This window comes from Lygodium microphyllum, chromosome 6 (assembly GCF_053477565.2).
Source record: "Lygodium microphyllum isolate KBCC chromosome 6, Lygodium_microphyllum_v1.1.10, whole genome shotgun sequence".
Taxonomy (NCBI): Eukaryota; Viridiplantae; Streptophyta; class Polypodiopsida; order Schizaeales; family Lygodiaceae; genus Lygodium; species Lygodium microphyllum.
In genome coordinates this window covers 111,959,481-111,969,844 of record NC_141140.1, presented here as the reverse complement: position 1 = coordinate 111,969,844, position 10,364 = coordinate 111,959,481, and the positions used below count along the sequence as shown (strand labels likewise).

At 40.0% G+C, this 10,364-nt stretch overlaps 1 long non-coding RNA gene across 1 annotated transcript; it reads right to left on the bottom strand.

The window, feature by feature from the left end:
• Window positions 1–1,732: 1,732 nt before the first annotated feature.
• Window positions 1,733–2,771, bottom strand: LOC148034978 (uncharacterized). Its single transcript, XR_015691222.1, has 3 exons — window positions 2,742–2,771; window positions 2,445–2,631; window positions 1,733–2,216 (listed from the first exon to the last, which is right to left on the bottom strand). It is a non-coding gene; the product is annotated as an uncharacterized LOC148034978 (long non-coding RNA).
• Window positions 2,772–10,364: the final 7,593 nt, after the last annotated feature.

Below are 10,364 nucleotides of genomic sequence, written 5' to 3'. Positions count from 1 at the left end.
ACAGTATAGTTCTTCTTCCCTAAGCTCCAACAACTCTAGCACATCCTGCATGAGTAGATATTCCACCCCCTCGATGGTGATAGCATGGAGAGAAGAGAGGGGTGGCTCTTCGCTCGTGGGCATCTCATCAGGGCAGGGAGGTGGGTGCACAATGGCCAAGCTCTGTGCTGCCTCAACACTCAGATCGAGAGTGATCTCCTCAGGCTCCCTCTCAAAGTACTCTAATAGTGGCCGAGAGGGTGCGTCGATGTCCTCGTCACTGTCCTCTTGCACCTCAGTGCACATAACATATATGGCAAAGGCGGCATCCCTCTCAATGAGATCCATCGTGACGTGGTCCTGTGACGAGGTGGGCACTGCTCTAGCGCAGAGATGTTGCCCCACATGCACCAGGGCTCGACTTATCACCTTTGCATGGCTGGATCCGGCACACAAACTATACAAAAAATCCATGGGAACCCACCTGAGAGTGGAGTCGGGAATAGAGCAAGTGAGAGGGTTCACTGCATCACAAAACGATGCTAGTATACTAGAGTCAGGGTCTACAGCGGAAAGCGAGCTCTCTAGACTCAAGGTCACGCAAAACCTAGGGTATATCTGGTCCCCTATGTGCGCGTAGCATGTGGAACTGATCCATGCGGCGAAGGCGGGAGTGGTAGCCATGGCACACAAAGAGAGAAGGAATGAGAGCACAAGTGTAGGGAAGTGGAGAATGAAAGCGAAAATGAGTTTGGAGTTATAGCTTTTATGTGTCTAGGGTTTTAAATAAAGGTTCTTTATAAAGTTATTAATTCTAAAGTTTCAAATTAAAACTCTTACCTTAGTTTCTTTATTTCAGTACTTTAAAGTCACTGTTAAAATTACTCATACAGACAAACGCTTCGTTCTACATTATTATATCCTCGAATATGTTTGGGTCGCTGAGTATATTCAAGTCTAACGAGAGAAAATATATAATTTTTTAAAGAAAATAAATCTAAAAGGCCTTGAAATTCCCTTTGGATCCAATTTAATATTAAAATGTAATAAACGAGCAGCAGAGATGCGCTACAATATATCATTGTGCAAAGACAATATTCTCTAGATTATAGACCTCTAACCTGCAATTTAATTATGATTTTTAACTGCACGATTGAGTAATTACAGTATGTATTATCGCACGCTTGGATCACAGTAAACTAAAATTTAAAGTACTCAGATGTTCAAAAAAGGTATGTATTCGCTCTTTATAAAGTTTTTTTACAAGGATTCCACTATCTCAAGGATATGTGGAGAAGCACATTGTTTACATGTCATGGATTGCTCACTACGAGTCCTGACTTTTCTATTATCTAACTTGAAATAGAAGTTGTAGAGGGGCTCACTAGACATTAATTGGATTTCTTGTCTCAGAAAATAAATGGGCCAATGACTCTCTGCACTGACTACGAAAGGATTATGACCACTCCACAAGATTACCACATCTACGAGCGCTGTATGTGTGTCATCTCGGATATCTTGATCCAAGCTGATCCACTCCCCTCGCAAAAGTCGCCATCTTCTATATCGAAAGCGAACGCACAGAGTTTGTCTAGCAATGAAATACCTGTAATAAAAACAAAAATAATGGTAAGTGATCAACGCGACTAACATAACAATTCATCTAAGCGAGACCTATATCAATTAAATCAAGGTATGCAAAGTAGTAAAAAAGTTTTACCTGAATGTAATATCAGATTGGTTGACCCTGCACTCAATCGTCTCATCAAAATGTGTTCTTTTGACTTCCCAAGACTCACCCAATAGCTGACTCATCCATTCCTCGGATGGACACTTGCATTGATAAGTAATCTTTGTTTTCTTCAAAACATCACATGAACCAAACAAATGTGCAAACAATGAGAATGGAATAAACCAATTAAGATGCACATCTTTGGAGCCTGTGGTGGGTTTCATAGCACTATTGATGTCAGATTTTATCTTCGACTTGCAAGCTCCTGACAACTCCAAGCTACCAATGAACCATTCACCACTAGACAATGGCGGCAATGGGACATGCTGCAATCTCTGGCTTTCTACCACATATAATGAATTATAAAAAAAGATATTTTGAGTGGCAAGTTGACTTGTAGAGGTATTATCATAGATCAAAGAACCTATCTCTTCATGCCAAACATGTATCTTGCCGCTTAAACATTCCACATTCTGCCATTCATGCAAAGTCGATGGATATAGAGCTGTCAATCAAACAAGACTGAATTAGAATACTGCAAAGACTTTTAAAAACAACTCTGATACAAAAGAATAATCAATGATAAAATTTAACAACTTACTGTTTTGTTTATAATTTGCAATGTTGTTCTCGTCGTGTACAGAGATTTGTTTATGCGTATAAACATGTTGAATCAACACTTCTGTTACTGCACTTGTGCCATTAAACACTTTTCTGAACTCTAGAATTCTACCTTTCCAATGTTTGCTAGGGTTTGCAACATCCTTGCGCTTGACCTTGAAACTCCCTCGAGTACTTGGGTGCATCAAAATCCAATCCAACTTATAATACTTATCACAAATCCAATTACCGCCATTATCTTTCCTGTTGAAGACCTCCACTGCAAGTATGCTACTGATATTTTTCCTCCGTGAAGACATCTGTAACAACCAAATACAAAAGTTACCTATCAACATGTGTATAATTTGCAAATGTTATCTCCAAATGAAATTAAATTTAAATGGATCAATTTAAAAAAGAAACATTGTACCTGTAATTTCTTTCACAAAGATCCCTAGATATGTTGAACAAGAAGTTGACTTATAGCAAGACCATTGTTCCTTCACTGACAGATTCCTGTAGTACAAAAACAAAAGAAATATTGGGTCAACACATACATATAACTTATATAGGCTTTGTCCAAATGCGTTGAAATTTAACCATGGAACAGTAGTAAAAAATGGCAATATACCTGTGGCTTTCTCTGCAAAAAATCCCAAAGATATTGTAGAAGTTGAGTTCTTAATAAATCATTGTTCTTCACCCTCGGAGATTCTTGGAGTAAAAAAACAAAGGAAAGCTCAGTATGCATGTAACTTGTATACATTTTGTCTAAACGAGATAAAATTTAACAGTGGAGCAACAAAAAAACAAGACAATATACCTGTAACTTTGTTTACAGAGAAACCCTAAGATGTTGAAGAAGAAGTTGAGTGTTCAAAATCCCAAAGATGTTGTAGAAGTTGAGTTCTTAATAAATCATTGTTCTTCACCCTCGGAGATTCTTGGAGTAAAAAAACAAAGGAAAGCTCAGTATGCATGTAACTTGTATACATTTTGTCTAAACGAGATAAAATTTAACAGTGGAGCAACAAAAAAACAAGACAATATACCTGTAACTTTGTTTACAGAGAAACCCTAAGATGTTGAAGAAGAAGTTGAGTGTTCAAAATCCCAAAGATGTTGTAGAAGTTGAGTTCTTAATAAATCATTGTTCTTCACCCTCGGAGATTCTTGGAGTAAAAAAACAAAGGAAATCTCAGTATGCATGTAACTTGTATACATTTTGTCTAAACGAGATAAAATTTAACAGTGGAGCAACAAAAAAACAAGACAATATACCTGTAACTTTGTTTACAGAGAAACCCTAAGATGTTGAAGAAGAAGTTGAGTATTCAAAATGTCACTATTATTGACTGTAAGAGACTCTTAGAGCATCAAAACAAAAGAAATTACATGTCAGAGAATGCACATAACTTGCACAGGTTTTCTCCAAACGAGATAAAACTTTACCATAGAACATCTATGGAAGAGAAAAATATACCTGTAGAGTTTTGTGAAGAGAATCTTAGGGCTTTGGTAAAACAAGCTCTGCTCTCATGAAACACATGAATCTCTCTCTGTGCTTGTGCAAAGCAAATGAAATTTTACAGGGTTACAGACATGGCAAGAAACAGTGAGGCTGTAAAATTTCGTCAAGAAAGAAGAAGCGGGGAAAGAGATATGACAAATTTGAGTTCCGCCTAAAAAAGAGGGGGAAACTGAAAAGGGGAGAAAAGAAAAGTCAAACATAAAAAATAAGAAAATGAAAATTCGAGGCACAAACTTCCAAGAAGTGACAGCTTTGTACTCCCCTTTTCCCTTATTTTATTGCTGAGGGAAGATTTGGTCCAAGATATGGCTAGAAGATTCATGTTACATGAATCTGGAATCCCAGCTCTCTCATTGGTTAGGCCTATATTTGTTTATTCACTCCTTAAGGGGCAAAAAAGAGAGTCCATATTTCTCCTAATGTCAAATCCGTGGGAGATGTCTACTATGATGCTGCGTGAAGAATTGTTGTTTTCTTTGTTTTGATGATCAAAAGAATGAAATAAATGCTTGTTGATGTTACAAGATAGATTTTCTTGCAAGAGAATTCCCTTTTCCTTGGTGTTCCTCTTGGGGATCCAGAATTCTCTTGAGAATTGAATCATTAAACTTCTTCTATTCTATCCCTTGCGAGTAGTAATCAAGAAATTTATGTATGGGAACATATCGAGAAGATTGAAATCTATGTATTATGTCAACGCATGAATTTTTTCGAATGAGAATCCTAACCATTCCTTCACTCCATGTATTTATCTTGATTTGAGTATTCTTGATCCATTATTCCCATCTCGCTTAGCATCCCTGTGAGGACGAGTGATATTCGTGAACTCTCCACGGATATCCCATGCGATACCGCGATTTACTATCTAAGGTTTTGCGAGTCCACCTCACAACAGAATTTTCACAGCCGAATCCACTAGGATTGACCTTAACTTTTGGTCCCTAGTGATCAAGGTCCCTTGATGGCAATCTAGCATCGTTGGTGGGTCTTGGACATCCTACTTTACGTAGAGATGCCCAAGCAAAAGTAGATCCATGCTGCACTTGGTTCAAAGAGAATGGGAAATGAGAGGGATGTGCTGCTCAACCTCTCTACCCCTAGGGCATAGTCCCATTCCGATCCCCTAAAATGGCAAGAATCGGGTTCTAACTTGACAATACTTAAGGGTCGAATGATGGTAAAACATGATGAGAAGTCTCCTAGTTCTCTGGGACCAACCTTCCATAGGACAGACCTGTCGGGGATTCTGTCCACCTACTTCCCTTGGTAGCTTTAGTTTTCTAATTAGGTCCTATCACATTTATGAGTGACATTTAAAACCACCTTCCTTAATTAAGCCTTTTAAGGAACATGGTTCGTATAGCATTGACACGGAAACAAAGCAAACAATCCTTTTGATAGTCTTTGTACCATTCCTTTCACTATATCCGAGCCTAACTAAGTAACTTAAGTTTGGCTACGATTTCTTGATTGATAGTGGCATTTTCCAAAGTAGAGAAATAATCGTCCACCGACTCAATTCATATCTTCGCCTCTACTGCGACTCTATTCCTTCTCCTTTAGACTCGGGTGTCTTAATTTGCTTGAGAATGAATTCTTGTCTTGCATGTCAGCATTCGTGGGGTGCAGAAGGTGCAGAATGAGAAATTATGTATCCCCTATGTCCAACAGAGGTACTCGGTCCAAATCACATGGCACAGTAATTTCCATCCATGATCTAGAATAGGATCTTCCAACGCCCTAGGCGTTAGGCTCACGCGAGTCTACAACTTTGTTTCGGACTAGGCAAGGGGTGTCTAGATCTCCACTCACCCCAAGCGACCTAGGAGTGAGACACAACTTCTGTGGTTGGCCTTTTCACCACTCGACCTTTAGCTTGTGAATAGAGCAATGCCCTCTCGGGTTGAAGCGTGGCGTGACCTTGGAGATGATCCACCTACGCAAAATATCATTTCTTAATTAATCCAATTAAGAATCGAGCACAATCAAGGCAATCAGCCTAATATCATCTTCTAAGAAAAGATTTATTTATTCCCATGGCAACTTGTCATCACTGACCCTTGCCATGCATTTACCATTAAACACAAGCACTTGGAACCCAAACCGCAATCCAACAATCAGCTGAATGTAAAAATATTTAGGGTGTTGTTCGATGATCCAACCAACAACCAATTGTATCTTTCCAAAACAATGCAATAGAGATCACGATACCATTTCCACCACATAACTGTTGTCCCCCTTGGGATCAAAGAGCGATACTATGTAAAATTTTAATTGACTTTATCTTTCTTTCCCCTAAAGAATGCGAGACAAATTTGTAATGATGCAAGACTATCTTCTAATGCAAAGTAATCCTTGAATTATTGTATGAGTCGTACTCAATTCATGGTTTGACAGCACAAGATAACTCTTTAACCAATGCGAAACCTTGATAGGATGGATGCAAGACTTTAATGCGAGATCAACTTGTGTACCATCGATGCTTATTTCGTATAAACCTTTTCATGCATGAACTGTCTATGTGCACAACCCTCAAGGTAACCTTATATGCCCTTCATGCTATGTTTGATTTTGTCGTGTAGCACTAGGATGCAATTTTTGTATTTGCGTACAAGGTTTTGTGGGAACCTCAATGTGCCATATACATAAATCTATGGAATGTCATCTTTGCTTGCGGAAAGAGTTATCCCGTGATTCCCTATGAGTTCATTAACTATTGAGAAATAAATTCAGGTTACTCTTGTTGAAATGAACTCACGTGCATGCTAAAGCGATATACCCTATGTCTCAATGAATAACGGAGATGTCAATTAGTACATGGACATTCGGATATAAATTACCCATACCTGATGTTGTATTCATATTAGTAGTAATACCCTCACCGGTGGCTCCATTGCTAGATGCAGGATTACCATTGATGTGTGTTCCCCTCCATTTGGGGGCTATACTTTCAGCTTATAAATCTCTCTCTCTCTCTCTCTCTCTCTCTCTCTCTCTCTCTCTCTCTCTCTCTCTCTCTCTCTCTCTCTTTTTGTATTTTGTCAGAGAGATGGTGTGCCGAGGTGACTCTCCCTCTATCGCGAAGGGGGTTTAACCCACGGAAAAAGGGAATAAGTTGCGGTGGGGAAGAGACAGAGTGTGTGGTGACCTTCTAAGGAGGGAAAACGAGAAATCTCCCAGAACCTTCCCTCTCCCTCTCTCCCCCCCTCTCTCTCTCTCTTTCCCTTTCTCTCCCTCCCTCTCTCTCTCTCCCTTCCTCCATCCCCCTCTCTCTCTCCCTCTTCTTCTTGTTCTTCTTGTTATTCTCTCTCTTCTTACCTCTCTTTCTTCTTCCTCTTCTTCTTTTTCCCTTGTCTCTCTCTCTTATCATCTCCCTTGTCTCTCCCTCCCTCTCTGTCTCTCTCTATCCAATGTCTAGACTGTTAAGCCTCTTCCTATAGCTTTCTATATCCCCTTGAGATGAGTGGGGGGGGGGGTGGGTTTATAGGTGATGGGGAGTGTATTATTGGGGGGATATGTGGGGAGGGGATGGAGTGGTGGTGGTCTCCCCCACCCACCACTTATTGGACTGCATGGTGCTACGGAGGGATAGTAGGGCCATGGCTTCTCCCTTGTTCATGTCCTTGTTAACAACTTCCTCCCTTCTTGTTGCCATCATTGCCAGCTTCCCTTCCTCCTGCCTGGGCATCGTCGTCAACCTCCTTCCCCTCGCCATCTATTCGATGGCGGTCGAGGGGGGGGGATGTTTTAAAAAAAATTCAATTTTTCTTTAACAAAAGGGGGGGGGGTTTTATGTGAAGGCGGGTGAAGATATTACATTCTCTCCCCCTTAGAGAACTCGAGATATCCTCATCTCGGAAGAACTTGGGAAGACAAGTATTAATGGGGCTTAAGGCCTGTGGGTTAGGACCCACCATGCGTCCCCTGTGCTACTCATAGTGACTCAAGTAGTGCAACTCATATTATTGCAATTAATCATAGGTACAAGAGTAGGATTTGTTTCCAATATAAGTTGTATTACATGTGGGTAGAATTTCTAGGTTCGCTTATCATCCTGAAAAGGTGTAGTGGGTTCTAAGTTTTTGTCTTCATCCGATTCCTCTATATATTCGAAGACTGCACTTGTGTAGCTTTGTTTCCTTGGAGGCTCAATATCTTTTGGGCTTAAGTCAGGGCAATATGCTTGGACGTGTCCTAGCTCATTGTAATGGAAGCATTGATGGTAGGGACATCTCCTACGGATGTGTCCTATCTCTCCGCATGTGTGGCATCTCTTGTCCTGATCTCGGGAATCATCTTTGTCACGATTTGCCGATCCAAGTTCTTGGATGATTGGGTTCGCTCAAAGTAATGCATCTTGCAAGTCCATTGGACGCATTGCTTCAAAATGGTGGTTTAGAGGAGTGCTCATGCCATGGCAAAACTTGGATACTTGCTGCGCAATATCCATAGGTGGTGCGTATTTTAGTAGGGTTACAAACTTTGAGTAGTAAGCTTTAAAGGTTAATTCCATTTGCTTGAGCTTGAAGAATTCATTCATCCTCAAAGTTTAGTAGGTTGTCGAAAGGTATCGTCTGTGTACAACATCTTTCTGTTGAGCCAAGTGACAATGGCTCTAGAAACACCTCAGTCTTTGCACCATTGCTTCCACCATATCCGAGCCTGTGACCAACTAACGTAAGTTTGGCTATCATTGCTTGATTGGTAACAACAATTCCCGAAGCAAAGAAATAATCATCCATCGACTCAATCTATATCTCCACCTTTGTTGTGACCTCTATTCCTTCTCCATCAAACTCGGGTACCTTAATTTGCTTGAGAAGGAAATTTTTCTCTTGTATGCCATTATTCGTGGGTGCAGAAGGTGCATGATAATCAAGCCATACCATTTAGGTTATTCTATTTAAGATATATCTACAAACCATACATTAATTAGTCACACAAAATTAAGATATTTCACTCATACCAACTGTAATGTGCCCGCATCCAAGCACATTTTAGCGGTCCATCGAGAAACGAATCTAAGAGTCGTTGCTCGGCACTCCCATGGAATGTTCTGGGGTTTGCCACCTAGGGTTTTGGGAGTCTGTCTCACAATGGAACATTCGCTGTTGAACCCACTAGGATCGACCTGAAACTTGGGTCCCTAGCGATCAAGGTCCCCTGACGGCATTCTAGCGTCGACGGGTCCTGGACATTGTACTTTAGGTAGAGATGCCCAAGCCAAAGCATATCCATGCTGCAGTTGGTTAAAAGAGAATGGGAAATGAGAGGGATGCGCTGCTCAACCTCTTTGCCCATAGGGCATGGTCCCATTCCGATTCCCTAAAACGACATGAATCGGGTTCTAACTTGACAATAATTAAGGGTCAAACAACGGTAAAACCTGGTGAGAAGCCTCCCAGTTCTCTGGGACCACCCTGTCGTAGGACAAACTTGTCAAGGATTTTGTCCATGGGGATTTTTTTTTGCGAGCTTTCATTTTTGTTATGTTCCAATCAATCTTGTTTTTTGAGCTTTTTTGTGAAACATACATTCATAGCATGATTACTAATTCATAGTCATACAAACTATAAACATGAAGTGACATAAAAATACAATCGTAATTCTTTATTATGATTAAAATTGTATGACAATTGTTATTTACATGAACACACATCAAGAAAACAAGACCAACGTGGCATATTCTCAACATAACCAACCAAATCAAATATCCTAATGCATGTGATCCCTTGGATAAAGTAATGATAGGAAAAGAAAAACCAATATAGTCACATGCCAACAATATAGTTGAATGATATGGTGTCAACACAACCAACCACAAAGCATAATGTCAGACTAAACAATGTAATAAATTTGAATACAAGGGTGGATAAACATTCCCTCTCTCCCTCAGCACAGTACAAGGGTGGATAACCCTCTCTCCCTCAGCACAATACCGGTCCACATATAAGGGTGGATAAACATTCCCCATAGAGCATGTCATATAGCTCTAGACACATGTAGTGTCTCATCTCCTCTGCATTGGCCCGTGCCAAACCACCACACCCCACAAACACATCCAAAACATAGTCATAATGCTTTGTAAATGTAGTCAATAACCACCTAACCATATCACCAATTAAGATACAAAACGTTTGTGACCATGCAAGTAGAAACAATGAAATAACTATACAACAAAACCTAAGAGCAAAACATTCAAAACTACTTATCGATAAAAAAGATGAGACCTCTTGCCCCACCTCTAAGAATGGAACCATCAATATCTGTGGGAAAGACACAATCATCCAACATGTAGCTACGATACGTTGGAAATAACCACTCTAAAATCTTCTTCCCAACCTCTCTATCATAGCAAGGTACAACATGATCGGCACGATGGCAAAGACACATTGTAAGATCAAGTACCTATTCATGAGTGGAAATAGAATAAGTGATCAAACCTTTTTTGCAACATATAACAATATGTTTAAAGTATCCAACTTTGTTATCTTAATGTCTCTCTAGTAATAGGATGCTGAT